The sequence below is a fragment of the Herpailurus yagouaroundi genome, unplaced genomic scaffold (assembly GCF_014898765.1).
Source record: "Herpailurus yagouaroundi ecotype Mexico unplaced genomic scaffold, PumYag 77, whole genome shotgun sequence".
Taxonomy (NCBI): Eukaryota; Metazoa; Chordata; class Mammalia; order Carnivora; family Felidae; genus Herpailurus; species Herpailurus yagouaroundi.
Genome location: NW_024412388.1, coordinates 50,836,429 through 50,846,510, shown reverse-complemented (window position 1 = coordinate 50,846,510; position 10,082 = coordinate 50,836,429).

The window sequence follows — 10,082 nt, the reverse complement described above, 5'->3', positions numbered from 1 at the left end:
TTTATTTTTGGGACAGAGAGAGACAGAGCATGAACAGGGGAGGGGCAGAGAGAGAGAGGGAGACACAGAATCGGAAACAGGCTCCAGGCTCTGAGCCATCAGCCCAGAGCCCGACGCAGGGCTCGAACTCACGGACCGCGAGATCGTGACCTGGCTGAAGTCGGACGCTTAACCGACTGCGCCACCCAGGCGCCCCATCTGCTAATTCTTAATGGTTTCCTGTCATGCTTCAAATATGCCAAAGTGGTTCCCACCTCAAGATTTTCATACGGGCTCTTTCCTTTGCCTAGAATGCTCTTTCCCAGGTCTTTGCAAGGCTTGCTTCCTCATTTGTTTGAGTCTCTGCTCAACCCCCCTACCCTGACTGTCCTTTTCAAGTACCACCCCAGTCAGTCCTCCACTGATCATTCTCTGAGTCCTTATCCCACTTCATTTCTCTTCACAGCACTAATGCTAGCTGAAATGATGTGCATTTACTTATTTTCTCTTTTTTTCCTCTACTAGAATGTAAGCTTGGTGAGGGCAGGGACTTTCTCTTGGATATTGAGGTACCATCAGTGCTTAGAACAGTCTCTGGAACATAATAAGTTCTCAAAGGATATTCTCACTAGAATGGGAACACTAGAATGGGTTAGTAGGAATATAAATTAATCTGAGATTAAATAGCCTGCTTTGAATAATTTACTTTAGGAGTTGGCATCCAAATATGATTTCAACCCTAATTCTTGTCTATGGGGAGGAAATGAGCCTCTGACGATTTACTCAAGTCCTTGATGGTCCCAGTGCTTAGAACAGTGCCTGGCATAGCATAAGAATTTTATCAACATTAAATTCTTACCATAGAATGGGTGATTGCTAGAGGTGGTTCTCAAAAAAAGGCCAGCAAGTAGACTATCAGAGATAATAGGAAGGAGGAGGATGGGGGGGGCCTGGGGGGCTACTAAATCACCTAATTTATGTCATATTATTATTTGTCATTATGTATTTTCCTGACCTGATTATCTTGTGGTAAGAAGAATAATAACCTTCTGGAGCTATCCACGTCCTAATCTCCAGAATCTGAGAATATGTTACTTTATGTGACAACAAGGACTTTGCACATGTGATTAAGTTAAGGTCTTAAAATGGGAAGACTATCCTGGATTACTTGGGTTGGTTCAATACAATTACAAGAGTTCTTATGAAGGAAAGGGGGAGGAAAGAGAGCCGAAGATAGATGACTGACCGGGAGGTTAGAAAGTAAAGCGATTTGAAGAATTCTGCACTATTGTCTTTGAAGACAGAGGGCAGGACCATGGGCCAAGGGATGTAGGTGGGCACTAGAAGCTAGAAAAAGAAGGAAAGGCATTCTCCCCCTAGATCCTCCAGTTTTAGTATACATGCTGCCCAAGTCAGCACCGCCCCGAAGCCTGCAGAGGAATAGAACTCTACTGATACCTTGATTTTCACCTGGTAAGACCCGGTTCAGACTAGTAACTTCCAGAACTGTAAATTCTAAATGTGGGTTGTTTTAAGCTACTAAGTCTACCGTAATTTGTTACCGCAGCACTAGGAAACTACTACAGTTGGTACTTTCAAAGTGAGTTACTTATAGATAGCATGTTGTTGGATCATCCCTTTGTTTCCATTCTGCTGGTCTTTGTCTTTTAATGGATATGTTTAGACCATTTGCATGTAAATTAATTACTGACCTGTTAGGGCTTAGGTCTGCCATTTATTACTTGTTTTTTGTCTTTCTCTGTTTCTCATTCTGTTTCTCTTTTTTGCCTCTTGGGCATTACCTGAACTCTTTTTTTTTTTTTTTTTAATCGATATTTATTTACTTACAATGCTTTTGAGCATATCACCCTGCATAATTTTTTTTTAGTGGTTGCTCTGGACATTACACTATATATACATAACTTATCACAGTGTACTGGTATCAATATTTACCTCCATTAGGTCCCTTTACCTTTTCCACTTTTTTTTAAAAACACATTTTTAAAGTGATCTCTACCCCAACCTGGTGCTTGAACTCATAACCCCAAGATCAAGAGTTGTATGCTCCACTGACTTAAGCAGCCAGACACCCCCACCTTTTCCACTTTTAAAATGTCACAGAGGTGCCTGGGTGGTTCAGTCATTAGCATCCAACTCTTGGTTTTGGCTCAGGTCATGATCTCACAGTTTATGAGTTCAAATCCCATGTCAGTCTCTGTGCTAACAGAGAGCTCCCTTTCTCTGCCCCTCCCCTCTCAAATTAAATAAACATTTTAAAAAAGTGAAAATAAAATGATATAGCAGCAATAGGAAACTAAGACAAGCCTCAAAACCCTATTTCACACACAAGTACATAGCCCTGTGGGCTCAGGCGTTAAACTTCCCAGGTTCAAATTCTACCCTCTGCAGTTAACATGGTGTATGGCCTTGGGCAAGATATCACCCCTCCAAGTCTCAGTTTCCTCATCCATAAGTCGGAAAGGAAGCAGTAATAGCAAACTACTCATTAAACATTTCTATTTCCTCAGGACCTATATGCAACATTTTCAAAATTGGTCTCATCTTCTTCTTTTTTAATATAATTTTAGGTCTTAGAGAAGTTTTAGGTTCACAGAAAAACTGAGCAGAGGTAGAGATGAGCCCCCACACAAGCATAGCCTGCCCCATTATCAACATCTCCCACCAGAATGGCACTTTGTTGTAATAGACAAACCTGAAGCCACACATCATAATCACCCAAAGTCCAGACTTTACATTAGGGTTGTGGGTTTATGGGTTTGCACAAGTGTATAGTAATATGCATCCACCATTATATCATACAGAGAATTTTCACAGACCTAAAAATCCTCTGTGCTCTGCCTATTCATCCTCCCCTCCCCCCTAGCCCCTGGTAACCACTAATCTTTTTATTGTTTCCATAGTTTTGCCTTTTCCAGGATGTCATATAACTGGAATCATACAGTATGTAGCCTTTTCAGATTGACTTCTTTCACTCAGTAATATGTATCTAAGATTCCTCCCTGTCTTTTCATGGCTTGATAAACTCCATTCTGTTAGTGCTGAATAATATTCCATTGCTTGGATGTACCACAGTGTATTTACCTATTCATTCACTGAAGAGCATCATGGTCATTTTGAAGGTTTGGTAATTATGAATAAAGCTGCTGTAAACATCTGTGGGAAGGTTTTTGTGTGGACTGGTTTTCAACACCTTTGGGTAAATACGAAGGAGCATGATCGCTGAAATGTGCGGTAAGAGTATGTTTAGTTTTGAGAGAAACCTTTAAACTGTCTTCCAAAGTGGCCATGTTATTTTACATCTCCACTAGCAATGAATGAGTTTCTGTAGCTCCACATCACCAGCACTTGGTGTTGTCTGTGTTTTGAATTTGTGGTCATTCTAATCACTATGTCGTGGTATCTCGTCTTAATTTGCTCTTTTCTTATGACATACGACCTGAAGCCGCTTTTCATGTGATTATTTGTAGATCTCCTTTGGTGAGGTCTGTTAAGGTCTTTGGCCCATTTTCAGTCATGTTATTTGTTCTCTTATTGTTGAGTTTTAAGAATTCTTCATGAACTTTGGATAATAGTCTTTTCTCAGATGTGTCTTGTGCAAATATTTTCTCTCAGTCTGTGGCTTGTCTTCTCATTCTTTTGAAAGTACCTTTCACAGAGCAGAAATTTCTAATTAGATTGAAGTCCAGCTTATCAATTATTTCTTTCATGGATCGTGCCTTTGGTGTTGTATCTAAACAGTCATCACCAAACCTGAGGCCATCTAGATTTTCTCCCATGTTATCTTCTAGGAGTTTCATAGTTTTGCAGTTTACATTTAGATCTGTGATCCACTTTCTGTTAACTTTTGTGAAGGGTGTAAGTCCTATATCAATCTTTTTTTTTTTTTTTACATGTGGATGCCCAGTTGTTCCAGCACCAGTTGTAGAAAACTCATCTTCATTTCTAAGTATATTCCTTCTGCATCGTTAGCATGAGAGGCAACAGCACCTTTGCCAAGACAGAAACTCAGCAGTTATCTTTTTTTTTTTTTAAGATTTTTTTTTTTTTTTTAAGTAATCTCTATGCCTAAGGTGGGGCTTGAACTCACAACTCCGAGATCAAGAGTTGCAGGTTCCTCTGAGCCAGCCAGGCACCCATTAGCAGTAATCTTTTGTTTTTTAACTTATTTCTTTAAATTCAAGTTAGTTAACAATGTAGTATTGGTTTCAGGAACAGAGCCCAGTAATTCACCACTTCCATATAACAGCCAGTGCTCATCCCAACAAGTGCCCTCCTTACTGCCCATCACCCATTTAGCCCATCCGTCCACCTAACACCCCTCCAGCAACCTTCAGTTTCTTCTCTGTATTTAAGAATCCTTTATGATTTGCCTTCCTCTCTGTTTTTATTTTTCCTTCCCTTCCCCTATGTTCATCTGTTTTGTTTCTTAAACTCTACATATGAGTGAAATCGTATAGTACATGTCTTTCTCTGATATTTTCGCTTAGCATAATATACTCTAGTTCCATCCACCTTCTTGCAAATGGCAAGATTTCATTCTTTTTGATTGTCAAGTAATACTCCATTGTAAATATATATACACCATGTCTTCTTTATCCATTCATCCATGGATGGACATTTGGGCTCTTTCCATACACTGGCTATTGTTGATAGTGCTGCTTAATAAAAATTGGTGTTCGTGTGCCCCTTTGAAACAGAATTTTTGTATCCTTTGGATAAATACCTAGTAGTTTAAATTCTGGATTGTAGGGTAGCTCTGTTTTTAACTTTTAAAAGAAACTCCATACTGTTCTCCAGACTGGCTGCACCAGTTTGCATTCTCACCAACAGTGCCAAAGGATTCCCCTTTCTCTGCATCCTCCCCAACGTCTGGAGGATGTTGTTTCCTGAGTTGTTAACGTTAGCCATTCTGACAGGGGTGAGGAAGTATCGCATTGTGGTTTTGATTTGTATTTTCCTGATGATGAGTGATATTGAGCATCTTTTCATGTGTCTGTTAGCCATTTGGATGTTTTCTTTGGAAAAGTGCCTGTTCATGTCTTTTGCCCATTTCTTCACTGGATTATTTGTTTTTTGGGTGTTGAGTTTGATAAGTTCTTTATAGATTTTGGATACTAACCCTTCATCAGATGTCATTTGCAGATATATTCTCCCATTCCATTGGTTGCCTTTTAGTTTTATTGATTGTTTCCTTCACTGTGCAGAAGCTTTTTATCTTGATGAAGTCCCAATAGTTCATTTTTGCTTTTTGCTTCCCTTGTTTCCAGAGATATGTCTAGTAAGACGTTGCAGCGGCTGAGGTCAAAGAGGTCATTGGCTGTTTTGTCCTCTAGGATTTTGATGGTTTCCTCTCTTACATTTAGGTCTTTTATCCATTTTGAGTTTATTTTTGTGTATGATGTAAGAAAGTGGTCCAGGTTCATTCTTTTGCATGTCACTGTCCAGTTTTCCCAAAACCATTTGCTGAAGAGACTGTCTTTATTCCATTGGATATTCTTTCCTCTTTGTCAAAGATTAGTTGGCCATACATTTGTGGGTTTATTTCTGGGTTCTGTATTCTGTTCCATTGATCTATGTGTCTGGTTTTGTACCAGTAGCATACTGTCTTCATGATTACAGCTTTGTAATACAGCTTGAAGTCCAGAATTGTGATGCCTCCAGCTTTGGTTTTCTTTTTCAATATTACTTTGTCTATTCAGCACCTTTTGTTGTTCCATTCACATTTTACAATTGTGTATTCTAGTTCTGTGAAGAATGATGGTATTATTTTCATAGGGATTGCATTGAATGTGTAGATTGCTTTGGGTAATATGAACACTTTAACAATATTTGTTCTTCTGACCCATGAGCATGGAATGTTTTCCCATTTCTTTGTGTCTTCTTCAGTTTCTTTCATAAGCTTCCTATAGATTTCAGTGTACAGATCCTTTACCTCTTTGGTTAGGTTTATTCCTAGGTAACTTATGGATTTTGGTGCAGTTGTAAATGGGATCAATTTCTTGATTTCTCTTTCTGCTGCTTCATTATTGGTTATAGAAATCAGCAGTTATCTTTGATGCTGTCCTCTCCCTATATCCAATGGATCTAATGGATCACCAACCTTTTAAATCCCACCCTATAAATACTCTTAAATAGTTACTTATTCCTCACTGCAACTGTATTCTTCAGGCCCCTGAATCCCTCTCATCTGGGAGCTTGTGTCAAACTCCTGTTGGGTCTGCCTGGCCAGTCCTAGCTTCCTCTCCATCCATTCCTGCTCCAATCACAATGATCTTTCTGAAAAGCGAATCTGGTCATCTCTATGCTGCTTACAACTTTCCAGAAGCTCCCTATTTCATTTAAGATGAAATCCAAATCTAGGGTACCTGGGTGGCTCAGTCGGTTCAGCGTCCGACTTCAGCTCAGGTCATGATCTCCTGGTTTGTGAGTTTGAGCCCCACATTGGGCTCTCTGCTGACAGCTCAGAGCCTGGAGCCTACTTTGGATTCTGTGCCTGCCCCCCCTCTGCCCCTCCTCCATTCACTCTCTCACTCTCTCTCTCTCAAAAATAAGTAAACATTAAATATTTTTTTTTTAAGGTGAAATCAAAATCCCTTTTCCTGGATTAATGGGTTTATCCTGACTGAGTCCCAGCCACCATCGATCACCTCCCTTCACTGCCAGTACTTTTGAGCTGACCCCTTGACATGATGGGACTATGCCCTGATCTCCCTCACCCTGAGACTTATCCTTACTGCTGCTCACTCTGGTCACCCACTTCAAAGTAAGCCTTAGTTTCTTGAAGACACAGCTGGAAGTCAGAAGTCCAATCAGATCTCCCTGGGCTAAACTGGAAACATCTGCAGGAACATGTCCTGCTGGAGCTTCCTTTTTCCTTGCCTTTTCCAGCTTGTTTTTGAGTTAGGTTCGAAGCCTTCTTCTGTCCTTCTGTACTACCCTGTGCTTCCCTTGAGCATGTCACTGATGATTTATTATTGTGATGATCTCTTTAGGCAATAGTAACAATGCTTCTTAAATTCATTGATGTGGGCCTTCTTGTGGTACATCACAAACTAAACTAAAATGAAGAAAAGTAATGTAACAGACACCTGTGTAGTCGGCACCAAGGTTAAATATATGTTAGTGATTTGCCATACTTGTTTCAGATTTCTCTTTTTTCTCTTATGAAATAAGAGGTTATGACATAACAAAAGCCCCACCCCTCCCAAACCTTTCTCCACCTTTCGTCCCTGAAGGTAAACACTAACCTCAAGCCGGTGAGAAAAAGTCTCTTTAGTCTTCTGTCTCCCACTAACAGGTTGGGTGCCACAGGATGAGCAGGGAAGATGGGTGTCCTTTTGCTGTGCTCTCTCCACTGCCAGTGCTTAGCACAGGGATTGTCACAAATGCTTCTTGCACAACCAGCTGGTAAGGCTAGACTCTGTGTGGCTGCCTGAACCCCTGCCTTCCAAAGCAGCTATTTCTAATGGTTCAGACAGCCCCAACTTTTGTTCTTCCTTCAATGGGAATTTGCTCCTTCTCAGAGAAGGGCTGAGATGATTACTATGGGGGCAAAAAGGAACAAAGGCCAGAGTATGAAGTTTGGAATCAAACTTAATCTCTCTGGGCATTTCATTCCTTAATCCCCTTGTTAATAATACCCATTTAGCAGAGGTTTTGTGAGGATTAAATAAAAAAGCAAATGCGTATGTTCCCTTTATGGTGGAGTAGGTGTTCAATAAATGTTGCCATTGCCATGCAAATAATTAAATGTTTCATTTTCTTGTTTTTCTTTCTCCAATTTTTCCCCTCACGGGCTTTTTATTTCCTTTCCCCATTTTCACACTCATTTATGCCACCGTTCCTTCCCTCATACCCTTTCCTCTGCCTTGAAGAAAGCTCCGCTGTGCACTGCCCGTCCATAGCCCATGACCCTGTAAGGTCCAGCTCCATCCAGTCCTGAACATTCCAGCTTTCTTGTCCTCTTCATTAAACATAGGCTATAGATCACATAGCCTCTTGACATACTCTCTGTAATGTGGCATGTAATGTGGAGTGCTCTTTCCTATTCTATCTGTAAGTTCCTTCAAGGCCAGGACTGAGTCTTAGAATTCTGTTATTTTCCACGCTTCTCAGCCCTGACAGGGAAGGTAGAATGACATGGGGTCAGGTGGCCTGGGTTCAAATCCTTGTTCTGCTACTTGCTAACTTGTGATCTGGATCAAATAACTTAATTTTTCCAGACCTTGGTCTTCTTAGTGTAAGTTAGGAGTAATAATAATACAGACCTTATGGTATAGTTCTGAGAATTAATAAAATAATGTCTGTAAAGTCTTTTGTACTATGTTTCTAACTGCTAAATAAATGCTGGCTGTCATTATGGTTATTATTCACTCATAACATAATGTTACATGTCAATTGTATCTCAATTTTAGAAAGAGTTATTGTGTAATTTATAAGTGTTCATGCTAATGTATCAGTTTCCTATTGTTACTGTAACAAGTTACTGCAAACTTCTGGCTTAAAATAATACATATTTATTATCTTACAGTTCTGGAGGTCAGAAGGCCAAACTGGGTCTCATTGGGTTAAAATGAATGTCTGTGGGACAGTGTTCTTCTGGTGGTCCTAGGGGAGAATCTGTTTCCTTGCCTTTTCCGGCTTTCAGAGTTGACTCACATTCCTTGGCTCCTGGTCCTACATCACTTCAACCTCTGCTTCTGTTGTCCCATGTTCTTCTCCGACTCTGATTCTCCTTCTTGTCTCTCTTATAAGGACCCTGTGATTACCTTGGACCAGCCCAGATAATCCAGGATAATTTCCCCATCTCAAGATTCTTAATGTAATCACATGTCCAAAGTCCCTTTTGCCATGTGAAAGAACATGATATACATATGTATTTGAGAGATAGAGAGTCTGTGTGCATGTGTGAGCTGGGGAGGGGCAGAGGGACAGAGAGAGAGAAACTCAAGCAGGCTCCATACTCAGCATGGAGCCTGACACACGGCTCCAACCCACGATGCTGGAATCATGACCTGAGCCAAAATCAAGAGTTGGACGCTCAGCCAACTGAGCCACCCAGGTGCCCCTGAAACAATATTTTTAAAGGTTCTGGGAATTAAGATATAGACATCTTTGGGGGAGGCCTTATTCTGCCTACCCCACCAATATAATAAAACTCATTCATTCATTCAATAAACATTTATTCATCACCTAGTATATATCAGACCTTTTTTCCAGTCCGTGGGGTTGCAAATACAAATAAAAATAATATCTACCTCTCACATGGCTCTCAGTTTAGTGGAGGAACTCGGTTGGCAGTGGACCTATCTTATGATAGTACTTCTTAAAATGTGGAGGGGAAATGACAGCGTCTCATGTTTAACAGTTACCCAAAGCTTGGTGCCATTTTGATTGATGGAGAGGCAGAAAATGGATGCAATTCAGCACTCATTAGGCTAAGCACACCCTAGACTTGTGTGTGTGAATACGTGTCCATTAAGTTAAGGTATTCTTGAAATCGCTCTCCAATGGGAAACCAACAGAAGTTGCACACACCAGTTTAAAGTGAGAAAGAGAATGTGGAGGGGCAATATTGTAATATTGTCTTTTATTTTCTGTTTATCACCAAGGTGGTGTGTGTGCATTGCAAGGATTAGGAAGAAACACTTTTTTTTTTTTTTTTTTTTTTTTTACTTTGGGTATCATTTACCTAATAGAGTAAGCTTATTTCACTTACCTTCTCACCCATTAGAATAAACACACCGACTTGGTTTTGGTTTTGTTTTTTTTCACATGCAAGCTTTCAGCTATTGATTGTGAGGGTGACCCAGGGGCGTTATCACATCCTATTCACAGGAATAGACATGGAAGAATAAGCATGGGAATAGGAAATACCTGCCAGAATTCTTAGAGATATGGGCCTTGGTTGGCAAAGCAAAATCCTGGAAAAGAGAACAAACCAAAAATAATATTTTCAAGTGACAAGTCAATCATGTCTTTATTCCTCTTCCCTTGTCAGAGATGAACAAAACATATCCTTCTCTGGACCCTGTATTTCCTATCAAATAATTCTTCCTGACTCCTTTGAACACAAACTTGCC